This window comes from Lathyrus oleraceus, chromosome 4 (genome assembly GCF_024323335.1).
Source record: "Lathyrus oleraceus cultivar Zhongwan6 chromosome 4, CAAS_Psat_ZW6_1.0, whole genome shotgun sequence".
NCBI classification, from domain to species: domain Eukaryota; kingdom Viridiplantae; phylum Streptophyta; class Magnoliopsida; order Fabales; family Fabaceae; genus Lathyrus; species Lathyrus oleraceus.
In genome coordinates this window covers 34361739-34384296 of record NC_066582.1, presented here as the reverse complement: position 1 = coordinate 34384296, position 22558 = coordinate 34361739, and the positions used below count along the sequence as shown (strand labels likewise).

The 22558-nt window shown below is 40.7% G+C and overlaps 1 long non-coding RNA gene and 1 pseudogene across 1 annotated transcript; both read left to right on the top strand.

Moving 5' to 3' along the window:
* Positions 1–2194, top strand: LOC127138649 (high mobility group B protein 15-like; annotated as a pseudogene).
* Positions 2195–2245: 51 nt separating this feature from the next.
* Positions 2246–2779, top strand: LOC127138650 (uncharacterized). Its single transcript, XR_007808833.1, has 2 exons — positions 2246–2327; positions 2450–2779. It is a non-coding gene; the product is annotated as an uncharacterized LOC127138650 (long non-coding RNA).
* Positions 2780–22558: the final 19779 nt, after the last annotated feature.

Sequence of the window (22558 nt, the reverse complement as noted above, 5' to 3'; positions counted from 1 at the left end):
ATGACATCAACATCTTGTGTTATCAAGAGTCCATTAGCTATGAAAGAGACGGGTTCAAGCTGTGGTCAGTATCCTCCTCCTATGGCAACGTATGAAGAGGTTGTGGACAATCCTAAGCTCTTTTTGCATAGCTTGGAGAAGCTCCATGCTACAATGGGCACCAAGTTCATGTAAGTTTCTTAGATTAATAAACTACTAAAGATTGTGAATTGGTTTTTTCTTTTTTAAGATGTAGAAAACACAAGCATATCATATGGAATTTCTTGCATCATGGTGTTTGATAAGTGATGCATCATGCATTTGTTGCTGCTCTATTTAATCAAGTTGTCATTATTTGGTTTTGACATTGTGTTTATAATGAGGGAGGACATTCTAATGTTACAGTGGCTGCAAATGGTTCATGTTTTGGATCTAAATGATTTTCTTGGCCTCTAGTTTTGCTTTTTTGGAAATACTAAACACTATGAACTCATTTCGATTGCATAACTTTGTAATAACTACAAAAAACTTGGAATTTTATTGCAGGATTCCCATTATTGGGGGAAAGGAGTTGGATTTACACCGCCTCTTTGTTGAAGTGACTTCTCGTGGAGGGATTGAGAAAGTAAGATGTGATTATAATTTCGATTTTTGCTCTTATAATCTATGAAACATGGACACCGGCACCAAGTGAACAAGTAGACACCAATAGTGTCAGCACATAGCTTGATAAGAGATCTATTTTGAAATTCAATATTATATATTCATCATGGCATCATAAGAACTTGTTAGCATTTGCTTCTTTGCATGTTTTTGTAAATCGTAATTGATGGAAGATCTTGCCTTGATTGGTGATATACTTGAGTTGAATGTTCTGATATCTTCGTAAAATTCTTCAAATATTTTTTATTATTCTTTTAAATTAATGTATAACTTTGGTTTTTCCGCAATGTAGTGATATGGTGATCTTATCTTGTTAATATTTCTTGCAGATCATTAAGGATAGAAAATGGAAAGATATAACTTTAGTTTTCAATTTTCCATCAACGGCAACAAATGCTTCTTTTGTGCTGCGGAAGTACTATACTTCATTACTCTACCATTATGAGCAAATCTATTATTTTAAAGCTCATAATTGGACTCATGCAGCTTCAGGTATGTTCATTGGAACCACAATGCTGTTTGTACCAACATTTGGGCCTATTCTAATGTGCAAATTGTTAATTTCTCTATGGCAGATGTTTTGCAGAGTCCATCATCCACCCCAGTTCCTGCTCTGAAGATGCCGTTTTCACATCCTTCATCTGAAGTTCAACCAGCTGTCGTTCAACCGTTAAATGTTAATGCTGCTGGATTGCCTGAAGGTCTTTTCATTTTTCTCTCAGCCGAAAATAAGATTATTTTCCAACCCCAAAACCAAACAGAAGTGGATACAATTTCTTCTTTGCAGAACAACACGCCAGGCTAAAACCTCTTAACCAAGGGAAGGACCGAGAGATCAGTAGGACCATCGGTGAACTCTGGAACAAGTTAAATGAATCTGAAAAAGCAGTAAGGAATTTGTTTATCTTACAGAATGGAATAAACCATTAAAATGTTATTCTCTCTTCAATTTAGTTATTAGGGACTTAATTGATGATTTATTCCACAACATAGGCTAACATAATATGCATTGTTTTGTTATTATGTTAACATGTTAAGTTGCACTGATATATAAGGTTTATCAAGAACAAGCCATGAAGGACAAAGAGAGGTACAAAACAGAAATGGAGTGTTACCGTGAGAAGGTTTATCTATCAAGGTTATCATCCTTTTGACAGTCCTCGATCATTTATCTCTTTTGTCATATAGCAAGGAAGAACTGCTGAAGCTGAAGTTGAGTTTGAAAGGCTTCTGGGTGTATCCGAAGCAAAGTTTGCAATATCACAGTTATCCAAGGTAGATAGAGGTGACGATACTGATACTGTGAAGTTCTCTGAATTGCTTCATTGTCATCATTCTAAAGGTATATAGTTTTTTATGTCTATCTCTAGGAAAGTCGCGTCATTGTGTGTTTATGTCATTGTTATTAGCTTGTCACTGGTTTCTTTAGGTATCCAAAAGTCATTTTTTATTCACGAGTTCGTTTTGCAGTTGTTTTTATTGGATCAACCCTATTTGCTTTACAACAGCTATCTGGTATAAATGCTGTGTTTTATTTCTCTTCAACTGTTTTTAAAAGTGTTGGAGTACCATCGGATGTTGCAAATGTGTGCATAGGCGATATCAATAACCATTCAAGCCACAGGAGCAAGTTCACTTTTACTAAACACGGGAGCTCTGTACCTATCTGTTGGTGGCATGCTAATGTAAGTATGCTGTAACTATGAATACAGATCTTGATTCTTGATAGATGCATCTGTAGTGAAAATTATGAGTTAAACAAAATTCATATTTCTAGAGTTCTAAAGTTCATTGCAATTTTGTACAGGTCTGTAATTTCCTTGTTGGGTTACTGTTCTTGCGTTTACTGGAGAAACTTGGTCCACAACTGCTTTACTCAATGTTTGCTACATTCTGCATGATGGCAGTAATCTTTGTAAAAAGAAATGTGGTGGAAACCAAAGGGAAATCACTTCAAGAAATTGAGATAGCACTTCTTCCCCAAGACTAGAGCTTCTTACAAAAACCCATTCACTGCAGTAATTTTGCATAATTTGGGGGCTATCATAGTGTCGGCTATGAGCATATTATGAACAAATGTTAACAATGATTGTTCAATCCATTTCCGAAAAATGCAGCAATTTCATAAGTTTTAAGATATATTGTTTTATTTTTTTGTTCATAAGTAAACTAAAAGTTTAAAGACTAGTATAAAATTGTGCTATTTAAATCCTAGATAAAATCCACTTGTGTTGGGTTTATTTTGGAATGAGCTCAATTATTTTTAAAACCGAATAAACCGCATTATGAAACCGAACCGAACAAAACCGAAACCGAAAATAACCGAATTGCAAACCGGTCGGTTTTGGTTATGTTTTTTCCAACCGATGGTTAGGTCGGATTGGGAATTTGGGCCCGAAAACCGATCCAACCCAACCGATGTCCACCCCTAGTGTAGTATCCCTAAAAGGGATAAAGGGGCATGTCCCATGGTAGAGGTGGGAAGTTAGGTTTATTTATACTTTTATTTTTCTCATTATAAATCGTTTTGGATTTTTCACATGTATTAAGTGTCATATCCCAAAATTTGCCCATTAATATTTTAAGACATTTTTCAGGGCACTCCGACTCATTTTTATGACACTGATCTTAAAGGAACGAAGGCCCAGCTCACGAATGGCCCAATCCAGAAAATGGCCCAAACTGGCCTGTTCGCTACACGTTCGCTACACGCTCGCCTAGCGAACGTTCGCTACACGCTCGCCTAGCGAACGTTCGCTACACGCTCGCCTAGCGAACGTTCGCTACACGTTCGCTACACGCTCGCCTAGCGAAGCTGACAGATAACAGAAAATTCTGGGCTTCACTCTGAGCCCATTAGGTCACAAAAAAGAGCATTATAAATACCAGCACTTCAGTAATGAAAAGGGGACGAAAACGACGAAAGGAGAACCCTAGCACGCAAACCCTAGCGCTCACAGACGGAAAACCCTGAAGGAAAAGCCGGCGGCAGCAAGGTCACTTCCGCTCAATTCGATCCGATCGGCCAACTCAAGGTTACAATTCGATTACAAACAGGTTGGCATTGCTATTACTACCTTATGTTCTTAATTTGCATATGGTATCATGATTGAATTTATGAAACTATCTTAAGTTTTACATATGAATTTAAGTATGCATGAACACCTGAATGCCTAACCACATAATCTCTGTAATGGATGCTATAAGGTGTGAAGCTTGCTGATATTATGCCGTTATCAAAACCAGAATCCGCAGCCGCTCGCTAGCACATCGCTACGCGAGCATGCAGCGAGTATTCGCTAAGCCCTCGCTAGGCGAGGCAGCGGCGACCGGGACAGTCGCTGATTTTTCTGTTCTGTCCTTTGCTAACCTGTCATGTTTTTATCATAGCCATGCATTGTTTATCTGACCCTACTGCTGTTCTGGTTTCTTTTGCGGTGCAATCCTTGATTGCATCCTGACTTGGTACTCTAACCCGTTTGCTGAATTTTGTAAAGGTTCACCTTTCCCAGGAAAAGATTGCTGTCTAGGTCTTCCACTTTATTTGTGGGATACCCTTGTGGAGTTTCACCCTAAATTACCTAATTAATTTTAATGTATTAATTTTAATGTATTAATTTTAATGTATTAATTTTAATGTGGAGATTCATCCTAATTACCTAATCGATTGTAAAATACGGCCTCTAAATATGTGATCTTGGACCTCTCTTTATTGCCTTACGATATTACGGTATTACGGTCATGTCCCGCGAATGTGGGGATACCCTTAGCAAAGACCCTTCGATTAAATCATCATGTCCCTTTAAAATAAATCATAGTCCCTCGGATGTTGCCTTCGAATATATGATTTTGTCCCTCGATGACCCTTCGGTGTAACCTACGGTTAAATGATGATCGTCCCTTCGAATGCTAAGGTATCCTTACAACTGTTGCCTTCAATGACCTATCGATGACCCTTCAATGACCCTTTTACATCCAAAGGATAAAACTACTTACTTCTCAATAGTAAGGACAGTTTTACCCTCATAAGGATAGGAAATGCCCATAACGACCTTAGGAAGGTATAACTCTCAATTACTAGATCATAACCTAAAACATTTTCCACCCCTCACACTTTGCAAGTCCTAGAAAATCACCACTTGGTATACATTCATATTAGAATCATTACCAAGTTATATCTTTCTAAATTGTTTTTTCAAAATCAAACGAGATAAATACTTTGTATACATTCATACGAGAATCATTACAAAGTTAAACTCTCTTTTCGAAACATTTTTAAACAATTCACCAACACTTTTCAGACAAAAATATAAGTGATCCAGCAATTAAGAGCCCATGGATAACCATGGATACAAAGGGTGCTAATACCTTCCCTTTGTATAATGTACCTCCCGAACCCAAAATCTATTGAGGTCTTTCCTGTTCTTTTCCACCTTTCCTTATTGGATAAAAGAAAAGTCGGTGGCGACTCTTGCTATCCGCGACATTGCGATAAAAAAGCAAAATACCCCAAGTCAGTTCACCGTATGACAAAACTGGCGACTCTGCTGGGGACACTTTAAAAAGAGAGGTTACCTTAAAAACAAGATCACTTATTCCAAATTGTCTGATTTACTTTTAAGGGATTGCTTGGGTATTTTTGAGTGAAAGATCCTACACCCGGATCTAGTGTACCTTAGGTAAGTAGCAATAGATCATCGCGACTATCCGGCGTATACTGGAATGGTTAAAATGATGGCTACGGTTAATGTGACACTTTGGATGTCCTGATGTTCCTCATGTTCACTTGAGGAAAAATTTGGCTTCCGCGTGGTGTCATTAAAGCATTAACCAGACCTTTAGAACCCTAATTGACTCATCCTGGCCATTAGAAAGTAGTGAGATAACTGACTTCGGTTCCGACTGGGGTTGGTTGAGACTCGATACTACACTCTTTGAGATTGGACTTTAGGGAAGCTTCGGTCAACCACTTGGTGTTGCACTGAAGTGGACTTGAAGGAAGGTCAATGATTGGAGATCCTTTTAGAACCCGGTTACTATTCTAGGACAGGTTGAACCAACTAAACTTCAGTGGGGAGGGTACTTACCTATGGAACTCATGCAAGCCTTAAAACCTAGGAATGATGGTTGTGTGACTTGCTTGTGCTTGTTATTTATTTAACCTCATAACATCATAACATCATAACATCATGACATCATAACATTGTACTAACCATTTCAAGGACTTAGGGATTTAACTTTGCTCTGTTTTGTAAGGCTATGGCTCCCAGGAAGACCATCCAGATCAATTTTGTAGCAATCGCTCCTCAACTCAAGAACTTAGTGTCAGAACTTTCCGATCATGCGCAGTTCATCAAGAAACACGGTTCTCTCCTCAATTTGGTTACCACTGGTCTCAAAGAAGATATGATGAGAGTTTTATTCCAATTCTTCGACCCTAAACATCATTGCTTCACATTCCCGGATTATCAGTTGGTACCTACACTGGAAGAATTCTCCAGACTGCTTGGGATACCTATCCTTGATCAAATACCTTTCAGTGGTTTAGAAAAGGTTCCGAAGTCTGAAGAAGTTGTCGCAGCTTTACACATGACGAAGTCCGACATTGAAGCTAATTGGGTAACAAGGAGTGGAGTTAAGGGTTTACTTGCCAAATTCCTGACAAATAAGGCCCGAGAATTCTTAAAAGTTATGAATGTCCGTGCTTTCGAAGACATCCTGGCGTTGCTAATCTATGGCTTGGTGTTATTCCCTAATCCAGACCAATTCATAGACATGAATGCTATTAAGATATTTCTCACTCACAACCCTGTACCTACCTTGCTGGGAGACATTTTGCATTCCCTCCACACTCGTACCATGAAGAAGCAAGGGACTCTCATGTGCTGCATACCTTTGTTGTCTAGGTGGTTTATTTCGCACCTTCCTCAATCAGTCTTGAAGAACGAGCAGAATTTGAAATGGTCTCAAAGGATAATGTCGCTCTCCCACCCAGACATCTGTTGGTGTCCTCAGTTCAAGGAAAATGTTACCATCATTGACCGTTGTGGCGAGTTCCCTAATGTACCACTCCTAGGAATAAGAGGAGGTATTACTTATAATCCTGCTTTAGCTCTGCGACAGTTTGGTTGTGCTCGAAGAGATGGTCCACATGAAATGATCATCGAAGGCATCATGTTCGACTATGACAACGATTCACAAGGCCTCCGTCAAAGATTTGTACGAGCTTGGGGCATGGTGAAGAGAGGTACGTTAGGACAGAAAAATTCTATTCCTATGGAACCTTATCTCAGATGGGTACGCGCCAGAGCTCGTGAACTTGTCATGCCATATCTTGCAATCGGACCTCAGATTGTCGAACCTGAAGCTGAAGGAGGTGCTCCTCAGATCATTCCTTATCCAGATATGCCTACCAATGTTGAGGAACTAAAGAGATCCTGGATTCAGTTGAGAGAAGAAAGGGATACTTTCGAGACTCAGTTCGTCGCAGAAAGGAAGAAAGTGCTAGAACTTACCAGTCAGCTTAATGAGGAACGAAGACTCAATGCGTATCTTCGCCCAAAAAGAAGTCGCCCCTGGGAGACTTGAGCTTTCATTGTATTTTTATTATTATTCCTTTTGTAATGAACATTGATCAAAGAAATCAGCAATAAACATGTCTCTCTTGTTGGTGATTTACGCAAAGTTAAATTCCAAAAGTCCTTGAAAACATTTCATACATTGTATAGCATAACATAACACTGCATAACAGGTATTCTACAAGTTCAATGTTCTCACGGTCTTCATTACAAACAGAAAAATGGATCTCGAACAAACTGTCAAAGATCTCCAGACTCAGAATGCTCAATTCAAGGAGATGATGCTAAGCTTATCCAAGGGGCAGGAGGAACTGAAGGCTCTTTTGCTCGAAAAGAAGAAAGACAAGAAAGCTGTGAGTTTCATTAACCCGGGAAGAAGGCGTAAAGGACAGGCCACAGGAGTCAAGTTTGGAATCCCGAATGGTCCAGAAGAGGGGGCGGAGAATGATTCAGAGGAAGAGAATGCTGATTTCTCCAACCCTGAGGATGACGATGAAGATTATGAAAATGAACAGTACTCTCCAAGAGATGATAAGTACAAGTTGCTGGAAGAACGTATGCTAGCTATGGAGGGTCAGAAGGCGCCCAGTCTGGATTTCGAAAGTTTGGGTCTGGTCTCCGATGTGACCATTCCTCGCAAATTCAAAATCCCCACTTTCACTAAGTACGATGGTGCGTCTTGTCCTCAGATGCATCTGAGAGCTTATGTGAGAAAGATTCAGCCGCATACCACTGACAGGAAGCTATGGATCCATTTCTTCCAAGAGAGCCTGTCTGGCACACAGTTGGAATGGTATTATCAGCTCGAGAGCTCTGACATCCGCACCTGGACTGATTTAGCAACAACTTTCTATAAACAGTACCAGTATAACTCTGAACTAGCACCTACCCGGCTACAGTTGCAGAATATGACTATGGGATCTAAAGAAAGCTTTAAAGAATATGCTCAAAAGTGGAGAGATTTGGCTGGCAGAGTCAAACCCCCTATGACTGACAGAGAATTGGTGGACATGTTCATGGGCACACTGACCGGCCCATTCTACAGCCATCTACTGGGAAGTTCTTCATCAGGTTTCACTGAACTTATATTAACAGGTGAACGTGTTGAAAGCGGCATCCGAAGTGGAAAGATACAGGCGGCTACCTCTGCAAGCACCAAAAGGTCCTATCAGGGGAGGAACGAATCAAATGTTGTGTACGGTCAAAAGGGTCGTAACAAGAAAAACCGTGACCACGACATTGGAGCAGTTACGATTGCAGCACCACCATCTCAAAACTTCCAGCCCAAACAAGACAGGCCAAGAAGGCAGTTCACCAGGATCAATATGACCCTGGCACAGGCACTGCAGGGAATGCTAAAGGCAAATTTGATCACCCTTAGAGATCCTCCTACAAATCCCAACACTACCTCTTCTCGTTATAATCCCAATGCCAGGTGTGCATATCACTCCGATAGCCCCGGGCATGATACAAACGATTGCTGGTCATTGAAGAATAAGATTCAGGATATGATCGAAGCTGGAGAAATTGAGTTTGAGCCTCCGGAGACTCCTAATGTCATCACTGCTCCTATGCCTAACCATGACAAGACTGTTAATGCTATGGATGACGATTCTCACATTTCCAATGTGGCGGACTTAACATCTCCTCTCCCGATCATAAAGAGGAATTTATTGCAAGCTGGTTTATTTCCAGGTTGTGCTGAAGATTGCAATCTCTGCATACTCCGGCCCGAGGACTGTTTGAAATTGAAGAATGGTATTCAACGGCTGATGGACGATCGTACAGTTCTCTTCGAAAGGATTCCTAAGGCGGAAAACCCTATTGAAGAAATATCTGTGATTGCTAGGTCCAAAGTTCCAGTGAAGATTACCGCTACCAGGGCGCCTGTGAAGATTACTGTTGAGCCCAGGGTTGCTCCCCTAATCATCACTGCACCTGGCCCGATCCCGTATTCCTCAAGCAAAGCTATTCCGTGGAATTATGGCGGTGATGTTTACGTCCATGGCGTGAAGCAAGTGGATAATGCTGCTAATACTAGTGGCATTGTTGGGACTAGTAAAATTACTCGAAGCGGAAGGATCTTCTCTCCAGAAATCTCACCTCCTGTCCTTGAAACTCGAGGAAAGGAACCAGTCAATCCTTCTCAGTCAGAGACACCGGTCGAAGTTACTCCCGAAGATGTTGCCAAACAAGAAATGGAAGAAGTGCTGAAAATCATTCGCAAGAGTGATTTTGATGTTGTAGAACAGTTGGGGCATACCCCGTCTAAGATCTCGATGTTATCCTTGCTGTTATCTTCTGAACCTCATGCCAATGCATTGATAAAATTCTTGAAGACCGCTCATGTACCTCAGGAGACATCTGTCGATCAATTCGAACATTATGTTGCTCACTTGGCTGTTGACAATGGCCTGGGCTTTTCCGACGCTGATCTGACACCAGCAGGAAAGAATCACAATAAAGCCCTGCATATCTCCATTGAGTGTAGGGGAATCACTTTGTCTCATGTGTTGATCGATAATGGCTCTTCCTTGAATGTGCTGCCGACAGCCGTGCTGGATAAGCTGGATTGTAAAAGCATTGAACTGAAACCTAGTGACATTGTGGTACGTGCTTACGATGGTGCGAAGAGTGTTGTCCATGGCGAAGTAGTCCTGCCTATCAAGATAGGACCTCAAGTCTTCAACACTACCTTCCATGTAATGAACATTCGTCCTGCCTATTCCTGCTTACTGGGACGCCCTTGGATTCATGGGGCAGGCGCTGTAGCCTCGTCTCTCCATCAAAAGTTGAGGTATCCCACAAAGGGCAAAATTGTCACCGTGTGTGGAGAAGAAGAGTACATTGTCAGTAGTGTGCATACCTTCAGATACGTCGAGATGGATGGTGAATTCATTGAGACTCCTTGTCAGTCATTTGAAGTAGTTCCTCCGACCAATCCTGTCCTTAAGCCAACTTCCTGTGTACCCAAGGTTATTCGTGCTCCTCCTGCTATGATTTCTCTGAAGGACGCTCAAGCCGTGGTTGAAGATGGTGGTCGTACTGGCTGGGGTCAATTGATCGACGTACCGTACAAGTCTGACAAATTTGGCCTGGGGTTCAGCTCTGACAAGAGTCAAATTAATGCTGTAGAAGATGCTGACAGCGATTGCGACCTGGATAGCTGGATTTTCCCAACAATTGGTGACGGACTCAATAATTGGAAGGCTGAAGACACTATCCCGATTTCCTTTAGTCAGGAGTAATTGTTATTGTCTATTTTAGTGTTGCAAATTTTTGTTTTTTTTACAATTGAACTTCTCCAAGCGTTGTGTCTATGCCCGGGGCACAATAGCTAATTTGTTAAGGGTTTTGTCATTTTCATAAGCATATTCATATTCAATAAATCAATGGACTTTTTGCATTCAAATATTGCGCTCTTTGTCTTTTCTGTCATCTTCCAAACAAGCTATGTTTTCTTACACACACTCACGTAACAAATTGCAGATCCATACCCACTCTGGATCCTGTTGATAATAGTTCTACTACTGTTCATTATGACTTTGAAAATCCGATCTACCAAGCCGAGGATGGAAGTGTGGAAGATTGTGAAGTACCTGGAGAACTTGCCAGACTGTTACTGCAGGAAGAGAGGACTATACAGCCGCACGAGGAGTCAGTTGAGATTGTAAATCTGGGTACCGAAGTAGACAAGAAAGAAGTCAAAATAGGAGCAGGCTTGGAAAACAGTGTCAAAAGAAGGTTGATTCAGATGTTACATGACTATGTAGAGATTTTTGCTTGGTCTTATGACGACATGCCAGGACTGGATACTGATATAGTAGTACATCGGCTGCCAACGAGGGAAGATTGTCGTCCTGTTAAGCAAAAGGTTCGTCGCATGCGTCCTGAAATGTCTGAGAAAATCAAAGCCGAGGTGATGAAACAATTTGATGCAGGTTTTCTGGCTGTTACTTCTTATCCTCAATGGGTTGCTAATGTGGTACCAGTGCCAAAGAAGGATGGTAAGGTGCGAATGTGTGTAGACTACAGAGATTTGAATAAAGCGAGTCCCAAAGACGACTTTCCACTTCCGCACATTGATGTTCTGGTAGATAACACCGCTCAACACAAGGTGTTCTCATTCATGGATGGATTCTCAGGTTACAACCAGATTAAGATGGCGCCTGAGGACATGGAGAAAACTACGTTTGTGACGCAATGGGGCACGTTCTGTTATAAAGTAATGCCATTTGGTTTAAAGAATGCAGGGGCAACGTACCAGCGTGCTATGGTGGTTTTGTTCCATGATATGATCCATCATGAAATAGAAGTGTATGTGGATGACATGATAGCCAGATCTCATACTGAGGGAGAGCATCTCGATCATTTATACAAACTGTTCGAGAGGTTGAAGAAATACAAGTTGAGGTTGAACCCGAACAAATGCACCTTTGGAGTAAGATCCGGCAAACTCTTGGGCTTTATTGTCAGTGGTAAAGGGATTGAGCTTGACCCGGCTAAGGTGAGGGCTATTCAAGAAATGCCAGTTCCCCGTACAGATAAAGAGGTCAGAGGTTTCTTGGGACGTTTGAATTATATTGCCCGATTTATCTCCCACTTGACTGCTACCTGCAAACCCCTCTTCAAACTACTGAGGAAAAATCAAGAGATGAGATGGAATGATGAATGTCAAGAAGCTTTCGACAAAATCAAGGAGTATCTTCAAAAACCTCCCATTCTGATGCCACCAGTTGAAGGAAGACCTTAATCATGTACTTGACCGTGTTAGAAAATTCAATGGGGTGTGTGTTGGGACAACATGACGAGTCTGGCCGAAAAGAGCATGCCATATACTACCTTAGCAAAAAGTTTACCGACTGTGAAACAAGATACTCACTGCTCGAGAAAACTTGTTGTGCTTTGGCCTGGGCTGCTCGCCGACTAAGACAATACATGTTGAATCATACCACTTTATTGATTTCTAAGATGGATCCTATCAAATACATATTTGAGAAACCCGCTCTCTCTGGAAGAATAGCAAGATGGCAGATGATTCTAATAGAGTACGACATCCAGTATACTACCCAGAAAGCAATCAAAGGAAGCGTACTAGCCGATCATTTGGCTCATCAAGCAGTGGATGATTACCAATCTATGAATTTTGAGTTCCCAGATGAGGATGTCATGTTTGTTACCAATCATGAAGAACATGGACCGGATGAAGGACCCGAACTAGGATCCCGATGGACTATGGTTTTCGATGGGTCTTCTAATGCATTGGGCAATGGTGTTGGTGTGGTAATCATTTCTCCCGAGGGTTACCATACGCCTTTCACTGCTAGACTATGTTTTCATTGTACCAATAATATGGCTGAGTATGAAACGTGTATTTTGGGACTCAAGGCTGCTATAGACCGGCAGGTCATGTTTTTGAGTGTGTACGGAGACTCAGCATTAGTAATCAGTCAGATCAAAGGAGAATGGGACACTAAACATCCGAATCTCATCCCTTATCGAGAGCGGGTGTTGACATTAATCCCATACTTTGAAGAGATTACATTCGAACATATCCCACGAGAAGAGAATCAGTTGGCAGACGCATTAGCTACCATGTCATCTATGTTCAGAGTCAGATGGGACAATGAAGCTCCCAGGATCACCATTGAGCGACTAGATGAACCGGCATACTGTTATGAAATTAACACTGAGGGAGTACGGGAAAAACCTTGGTTCCACGAAGTAAAAAGATATTTAGAAGCTCAGGAATACCCTGAAGGGGCATCCATCAATGACAAAAATTCCTGAGGAAGTTCTCCGCTAAGTTCTTTCTGAGTAATGGAGTATTATACAAACGTAACCACGATTCGACTTTGCTTCGCTGTGTGGATAAAAAGGAAGCAGAAAAGATTATGGGAGATATGCACGACGGTATTTTTGGGACTCATTCTAGTGGACATACGATGGCCAAGAAGATTCTGAGATCAGGGTATTATTGGTCTACCATGGAAGCTGATTGCCACCATCACTCCAGAACCTGTCACAAGTGCCAGATATATGCGGATAAAGTACATGCACCTCCTGCTCCATTGAACGTGTTGACCGCACCTTGGCCCTTTGCAATGTGGGGCATTGATATGATTGGGGAGATTAAACCTACTGCTTCTAATGGACATCGCTTCATCCTTGTCGCTATTGATTACTTTACAAAGTGGGTAGAGGCCGCCTCATTTGCTTCTGTCACCAAGAATGTGGTGGCACGGTTCATCAAGAATAGTCTTATTTGTCGGTATGGTATCCCTGAAAGGATTATCACCGACAATGGTACTAATTTGAACAACAAGATGATTACTGAACTCTGCACGCAGTTCAACGTAAAACACCATAACTCTTCTCCGTACCGACCAAAGATGAATGGCGCTGTAGAAGCTGCTAATAAGAATATCAAGAAGATCATACAAAAGATGACGGTGACGTACAAAGACTGGCATGAGATGTTACCGTTTGCTCTTCACGGTTATCGCACTTCAGTACGCACTTCGACAGGAGCAACTCCTTTCTCTTTAGTCTACGGAATGGAAGCCGTTTTACCAGTGGAAGTTCAGATTCCCTCTCTAAGAATCATGAAAGAGGCGGGCTTAGATAAAGATGAATGGATTCAGACTCGACTCGATCAGATAAACTTGATTGATGAGAAGAGACTTGCGGCTGTTTGTCATGGACAGATATATCAGAAACGCATGACCCAGGCATTTAACAAAAGAGTCAAGAGACAGGTGTATCAAATTGGCGACTTGGTGGTAAAGCGCATCACTCTACCACAAGGTGATCCCAGAGGCAAATGGATTCCCACGTACGAAGGGCCGTTTGTAGTTAAGAAGATATTCTCTGGTGGAGCCATGATACTAGCTACAATGGACGGCGAAGACTTCCCGCATCCCGTGAACGCAGACATAGTCAAAAAATACTACGCATAAAAGAGACCTGCTAGGTCGACGTACCTAGGCAAAAGTAAGGGCATCCCGGCGAACCAAAAGGGTTCGGGCAAAAATTAGGGATAAACATAAAAAAATGTGCACCCGGCAAGTCGAAAACCTGAAAAGGCGGCTTGGGCAAAAAGGGGTATCCTGGTGGATTGAAAACCTGAAAAGGCGGTCCAGGCAAAAATTAGGGATCAAAGCGTATGACTATGTCCCGTTCTCAGACAGCTTCATCCAAGTTCAAAGGACTGAACAAGCTAATCACTTCTATCCGACAACAGGAGATGAGAGGCTTGAAGACATAATGGCAGTAGTGGAATTAAAGTCAATAGGACGTTTTCGGCATAGCTTTCTCTTTGTTTTCTTGACAATTTCCTCTTACTAGGATTTTTGTCTCCTTGTACACAAATTGCCTGTTTATAGGCCCTCTTTCGAAATCAATATAATTTTAGTTTCAAAAAAAAAATGCTCTTGTTTTACTTTCTCTGTTTTGTTTGCATAAACGTCCATTGATTTAATTCGAATTAATATATGCATTTGGATATGATCGATGTTTACCAAAAATGCGTGCATGAAATAGAAATAGCGATTACTACTAGGCTTCAGGATCGAGAAGAAGGTCTAATCATGCTTTCCAATGAATCCGTTGCTAATCCTATTCCCCAGCAAAGCCAGTCATTCCCAGAAGAGAGTGGCATTACTAGACAAATGGGTCATCTCTTCCACCCCCAGCCGGGCTTGTGTTGAACATTTCTACCATCAGACAGAAATCAAGCATCTCCGGCTAAGAAAGGGTCATCGATACCAGTACCTCCCAACCAGAAGATTGAGATTTATTTTCCCCAGTAGAGTCCCCTGGAAGAACTTTTCCGATGCATAATTCATTCATTACATCATTTCACAACATACGCATGCATACATTGTTCGCATTTAGTTTCAGAAGCATAAAACATCTCATGCATCATGACATGGCATGAAGCTAACTTTATTTTTCAGGTTAATTATCCTCCTGATACAGTCAAAATGAAGATCCATTCAGACGGACATCTTTATCGATTACATTCAAGATTCAAATACATTCATTCTGATAAGCACTCTGATATCCTCCTAATGGTGGCATCTTTAAGCCCACCCCAGATATTCATTGCAAATACAGCATCTACAAATACGATCAAATACAGTCTAACGTACGGTTCATTCTGATTCAGCCCAACATATAACTCCTTCCACTCAGATACGATCTAACGGACGATCCATTCTGATCTTCAACTACTCCAACACGGTCTAATGTACGACCCAGTTGGACCTTCATTTCTCAGGTACTACCTAGCATACGGTCCATCCTGATTCATCTCAACATATGACTCCTTACTCAGATGCGATCTAACGTACGATCCATTCTGACCTTCAACAACTCCAATACGGTCCAGCATACGACCCATTTGGACCTTCAAGGCCTCGGGGGCTACCTAGCGTACGGTACCTTCTGAAGTGTAGTCTGGCGTATGACTACCCCTTTATTATCAGATGCAGCCTAACGGACGGCTCGTTCTGCTACTCAGAGACGGTCTAGCTTACGACCCGCTTGGAGGTTCATCCCCTCAAATGCTACCTAGCGTACGGTACATTCTGAAGTGTAGTCTGGCGTATGACTACCCCCTTCATCATCAGGTACAGCCTAACGGACGGCTCAGTCTACAACTCAGATACGATCTATCATACGATCCATTCTGATCCTTCACCCCCAGTAACGATACAGCCTAACGGACGGCTCGTTCCGCAACTCAGATACGATCTAGCGTACGATCCATTCTGATCCTTTATCCCCAGCGGCGTATGACCCATTCTAACTCCCCAGTGAAGTCGACGGCCTAATGAATGACTCACTATACGGTCTGGCGTATGACCCAGTGACACCCATGACTTCAGATATCTTCTAACGTACGACGCACTCTGAAGCTCTCATCATCAAACTTCCTAGATGGCATCTTTAAGCCCATCTCCATCAAGACTAACTAATTGACAAGTGCAAATTTTTGGGGCGTTCTAAGTGTTCAATAATCTTCCACCTCCAGACCACGAATGGCGTACATACCATTCTGACTCTCTCGGTTCAAGAATATTGAACAGGGGCAGCTGTCATACCCCAAAATTTGCCCATTAATATTTTAAGACATTTTTCAGGGCACTCCGACTCATTTTTATGACACTGATCTTAAAGGAACGAAGGCCCAGCTCACGAATGGCCCAATCCAGAAAATGGCCCAAACTGGCCTGTTCGCTACACGTTCGCTACACGCTCGCCTAGCAAACGTTCGCTACACGCTCGCCTAGCGAACGTTCGTTACACGCTCGCCTAGCGAAGCTGACAGATAACAGAAAATTCTGGGCTTCACTCTGAGCCCATTAGGTCACAAAAAAGAGCATTATAAATACCAGCACTTCAGTAATGAAAAGGGGACGAAAACGACGAAAGGAGAACCCTAGCACGCAAACCCTAGCGCTCACAGACGGAAAACCCTGAAGGAAAAGCCGGCGGCAGCAAGGTCACTTCCGCTCAATTCGATCCGATCGGCCAACTCAAGGTTACAATTCGATTACAAACAGGTTGGCATTGCTATTACTACCTTATGTTCTTAATTTGCATATGGTATCATGATTGAATTTATGAAACTATCTTAAGTTTTACATATGAATTTAAGTATGCATGAACACCTGAATGCCTAACCCCATAATCTCTGTAATGGATGCTATAAGGTGTGAAGCTTGCTGACATTATGCCGTTATCAAAACCAGAATCCGCAGCCGCTCGCTAGCACATCGCTAAGCGAGCATGCAGCGAGTATTCGCTAAGCCCTCGCTAGGCGAGGCAGCGGCGACCAGGACAGTCGCTGATTTTTCTGTTCTGTCCTTTGCTAACCTGTCATGTTTTTATCATAGCGATGCATTGTTTATCTGACCCTACTGCTGTTCTGGTTTCTTTTGCGGTGCAATCCTTGATTGCATCCTGACTTGGTACTCTAACCCGTTTGCTGAATTTTGTAAAGGTTCACCTTTCCCAGGAAAAGATTGCTGTCTAGGTCTTCCACTTTATTTGTGGGATACCCTTGTGGAGTTTCACCCTAAATTACCTAATTAATTTTAATGTATTAATTTTAATGTATTAATTTTAATGTGGAGATTCATCCTAATTACCTAATCGATTGTAAAATACGGCCTCTAAATATGTGATCTTGGACCTCTCTTTATTGCCTTACGATATTACGGTATTACGGTCATGTCCCGCGAATGTGGGGATACCCTTAGCAAAGACCCTTCGATTAAATCATCATGTCCCTTTAAAATAAATCATAGTCCCTCGGATGTTGCCTTCGAATATATGATTTTGTCCCTCGATGACCCTTCGGTGTAGCCTACGGTTAAATGATGATCGTCCCTTCGAATGCTAAGGTATCCTTACAACTGTTGCCTTCAATGACCTATCGATGACCCTTCAATGACCCTTTTACATCCAAAGGATAAAACTACTTACTTCTCAATAGTAAGGACAGTTTTACCCTCATAAGGATAGGAAATGCCCATAACGACCTTAGGAAGGTATAACTCTCAATTACTGGATCATAACCTAAAACATTTTCCACCCCTCACACTTTGCAAGTCCTAGAAAATCACCACTTGGTATACATTCATATTAGAATCATTACCAAGTTATATCTTTCTAAACTGTTTTTTCAAAATCAAACGAGATAAATACTTTGTATACATTCATACGAGAATCATTACAAAGTTAAACTCTCTTTTCGAAACATTTTTAAACAATTCACCAACACTTTTCAGACAAAAATATAAGTGATCCAGCAATTAAGAGCCCATGGATAACCATGGATACAAAGGGTGCCAATACCTTCCCTTTGTATAATGTACCTCCCGAACCCAAAATCTATTGAGGTCTTTCCTGTTCTTTTCCACCTTTCCTTATTGGATAAAAGAAAAGTCGGTGGCGACTCTTGCTATCCGCGACATTGCGATAAAAAAGCAAAATACCCCAAGTCAGTTCACCGTATGACATTAAGAAAAATGCTTAAATTCAGTTTTGGTTTCTCTAGTTTGGGCGTTATAAATAATTGACCCCTCTATTACAAAATCTGCGGTATTGATGATTGAGATAAAACATTTTTTAATTAAACGACGAGGATGACTAGAATAATTATTAATTAATATGAATTAAAATGAATTAATATTGAATAAGTTGAATTAATATGTTTCTAAACTAATTAATTAATTAAAAAATTTAAAATTAGATCCTCTGGGCTTAAACCCATTCCTTTACGAATTTTTTACAAAAATAACCTACCTTTTTAAGGAAATTCCCAAAATACCCCTGGTTTCAAAAAAAATCTCAAATTACCCCACTTTTAGTTAAAAATTGAATGCAGTCGTCAATTGAATTGGCTAGGACATGTGCCCTAGCCAATTGGATTGTCGTCCCTGTGTATACCTTGAGAGGAGACGCCAATTGGATTGTCGCCTCAGTGTAAAATACAATTTTTATGTTATAAATAGATGTGTTGTGTGAGTCATTGTTCCACATCTCAATTAATCATTTGGCAATCATGTTTGGTGTTCGTCGCCGATATGGAAATATGATTTATGCGAGAGACAAATCTCAAATGCTGATGTTGTTCTGGAACATCACTACGTTCGATCAACTGAAGAGGGAGCTGGTTCGTTGGTTAGATGGAAAAATACCAGAAGGGGAAAAAATTAGAAGTATTGAGAGACTCAACAGTATCTTTGGTTGGGTGCGAATGAAGACTGATAAGGATGCTAGGGAAATGATGTTCGGTCGAGATGACATCAATTTGATTGTTGTAATCAGTTAAAAATATTTCTATTTTCAGGTAGCTTATTTTGTACTGATGTTTGTTGTGAACCTCGTTGTAACAAAAACTTAATGATATATGATGATTGAAGGTTACATAAATACAATGTTACAAAAAGCTTAAGACCCAGATGAACTCGCCGATTTTGGTCATATAAGCAAGATTTTGTCTTGGTCCGTAGATAACAAATTCATTCTAGCTTTATGCGAAAGATGGAGACCAGAGACACACACATTTTGGTTCCCAACCGGTGAGTGTACTGTGTAGTTAGAAGACGTCTACATGCTTTTGGGACTGCCCATTGAAGGTAAGGCTGTTAATGGTAAAACCAACTATGCAAATTCAGTTTGCATGGATCTCTTGGAGACTGATTTGTTATATGATAACGCAAGAGGTCAAAGTATACTACTTTCACGCCTTAAGTCGTACTATAATAGTTTATACTTAGATGAGCATTCTACCGAGAATGCTCGAATAATAAAAACTAGGTGTTACATTATGCTGTTAATTGACTCATTTTTATTTCCCGAAGGTAGTGGTTATAGCATGCATATTATGTATTTACCTTTACTTAGACATGTATATAGAATAAGAAGTTACAGTTGGGGATTTGCTTGTCTAGCCTATCTCTATAACTCCTTGTGCAAAAACTCACACAAAGACACATCTACATTTTCTGGATGTGCTGTTTTGCTACAAGCATGTGGTTGGTCAAGACTATCGTCCCTAACACCCGTCAACAACAACCCTTTCACATTTTCGTATGCACAAAAGTAAGTTGTTTAAATTGCTATATCTTTACTTACTTCTTTAAAGATTATTATCTCTAACTAATATTTTTTGACTTTTTCGTGTAGATGGTCTGCATGTGGTATGAGTTACAACAGATGTCCAAGACACTGTATTACTCAGTATCGCAACCGGTTGGATCACCTTCGACCGACAGACGTAAGGAAAATAACTTAATAATTTCGTTATATTTTGTTAACTTCTTCTACCTAGATTATAATCTTATCTTCTCACGTTTCAGTTCATTTGGCGTCCATACCTTAATTTGGATCATGACCATCAGGTTAACGCTGAAGACGCGGCCGTATGGACTGCATGCACACCGATAATACGGTTCACAACTGTGGAGATGCACAACAGTGATCGTGTGAAGCTGCAGTTCGGTATGCCCCAAAATATCCCAGATCCCCCAGCTAGCTTAAGAGAATTGCATCTGCGTAAAGTTAACGACCAATGGAACTTCAATCCATGGCAAAGCTTCATAAGATCGGAGTATCGCAAATGGAAGCACCGTCATGACCATGTGTTAACTGACGCAGTCATGCCAACTGAAGAAAAACCAAGTCGTACTTATATGGCTTGGTACAGATCAGTTGGTTTTCAGTTCACCGCCGAGGATATGTACTCGTACGACCCACGCTAGATGACTTACACACCTGACACCTCAACATTAAACCCCCAATAACAGTGTCAGATCGGATACACACAACCCCCTGTCCGTCAAACGTTTCGTTCAACCAACACACAAACATACAACCAAAATATACCATACACCCAACCCCAATACCAAGAGCATACCCCATACTACCACAAATAAATTGACCATCAACTTGAGACTTAACATCGCTTCGCACCCACCCTATCACCCTATCAAAGTCGCCTAAGCCAGAACACCCAACGATCATTCAACACCAACCGCCTCTCCTCCTACCATAACCAAGAAGCCCAAACCTCACAAAATCATAACATCCAACAACCCTATCTCTACCAAACAACCCAACAACCTTTCCAATCTTTCCTCGATGCATGGTTCACACCCATGTCTCCCTTCAACCGTCCCGGTCGCCCATCAATGAGTTAACCACAACCCAACTTCTCTGGCATGGGTCATGAGCTTAGTTACGGCGGTACACCATCGATGCATACTGAAGACTATGCTGACTTGTCTGACTACCTCAATATGCATTCTCCTGTAGTTGGAAGTGACGCTCCTGGCCCCTCAGATGCTCAAACACCGGTACCGAATCATCAACGTGGGTTAAGGCCACGGGTTAGGGTAGCTAGAGGATGTGGGACCGGAGGTCGGTTAGGTGATCCCGGTCATCACCATTAGGTTTCTTTGTGTAAATGGAAAATTTTATTAATATCAATTGGTCTTATATCAAATTTATCTATCACGTATACCATTTACAAAAAAAATATCATTTTACACTAAGGCTCCAATTGAATTGGTGCCTCCTCTTAAGTACAACACAGGGGCGCCAACCCAATTGGCTAGGGCACCTGCCCTAGCCAATCCAATTGGCGCCTCCATTCAAGTATTTAAGAGGAGACGCCAATTCAATTGGCGCCTCCTCCTAAAAGTGGGGTAGTTTGAGATTTTTTTAAACTAGGGGTATTTTGGGAATTTTCTTGAAAAAGTGGATTATTTTTGTAAAAAAATCTTCCTTTACAACTAATGCTCAATATACATATTATATTTTAACTTGTGTCTAGTAGATTTATAAACACTTAAATTATTTTTAACAAAAACAATGTGAGACTCTATTCTAACCAATTTGTGTTCACCTTATTTTTCTGAGACTCTTATCCCCCCTTAGAGTGTTCTCCTTCTACTTAACTAGTTCATTTAGCTCTAGGTTCTTGTAATTTGAATTATAAATTTTTTAATTGACTTCAAACACAAAACAAATTATCCATACTTTATCTTTCAAATGTTAGTAATCTATCTCCAATACCTCAATGGTTTTGGAGAAAATTACAAACATTGATTTTCACGTATATTTCAAACACCAATCTCATCGGAAAATTTCCTAATTTGGAATTAAAGTTTGCCAAAGATTTTGTTATACATTTGAATTCAAATCAACTCGAAGGTTCCATTCCTTCTTTTTTATTGCAAGCAACAATATTGCGTCTCTCGGATAATAAAATTTTAGATTTAGCTTCCTGTCTATGCATCAAAAGTAAGCCTAATATTTTAAAAAACTTGGATTTATCAAACAATCAACTGAAGGGTGAACTATCTAACTGTTGGCATAATTTAACCTCATTAGTAAATGTTAATATGACCAATAATGAGTTGTCCGGAAAAATCCCCTTTTCAATGGATTCTCTATGAAAGAGGAGATTTTTCAAAAAAAACATTGATCTCTCAAGCAAGAATCTTATATGAGAAATACCAAAGGAAATGAAGTATTTAATTGGATTGATTTCATTAAATTTATCAAGAAATAATCTCAGTGGAAAAATCATTTCAAATGTAGAAAACTCGAAATCATTTGAATTTTTTGAATTTTTTGATTTGTCAAGAAACCATCTTTCAAGCAGAACTATTTCCCGTCTAACTCACATCGATCGTCTCACTATGTTGGATTTGTCAAACAATCAACTCTATGAAAAAATTCCAATTGGGACACAGTTGCAGACCTTTAACGTTTCATGTTTTGAAGGTAATTCCAATCTTTGTGAAGGACCACTTGAT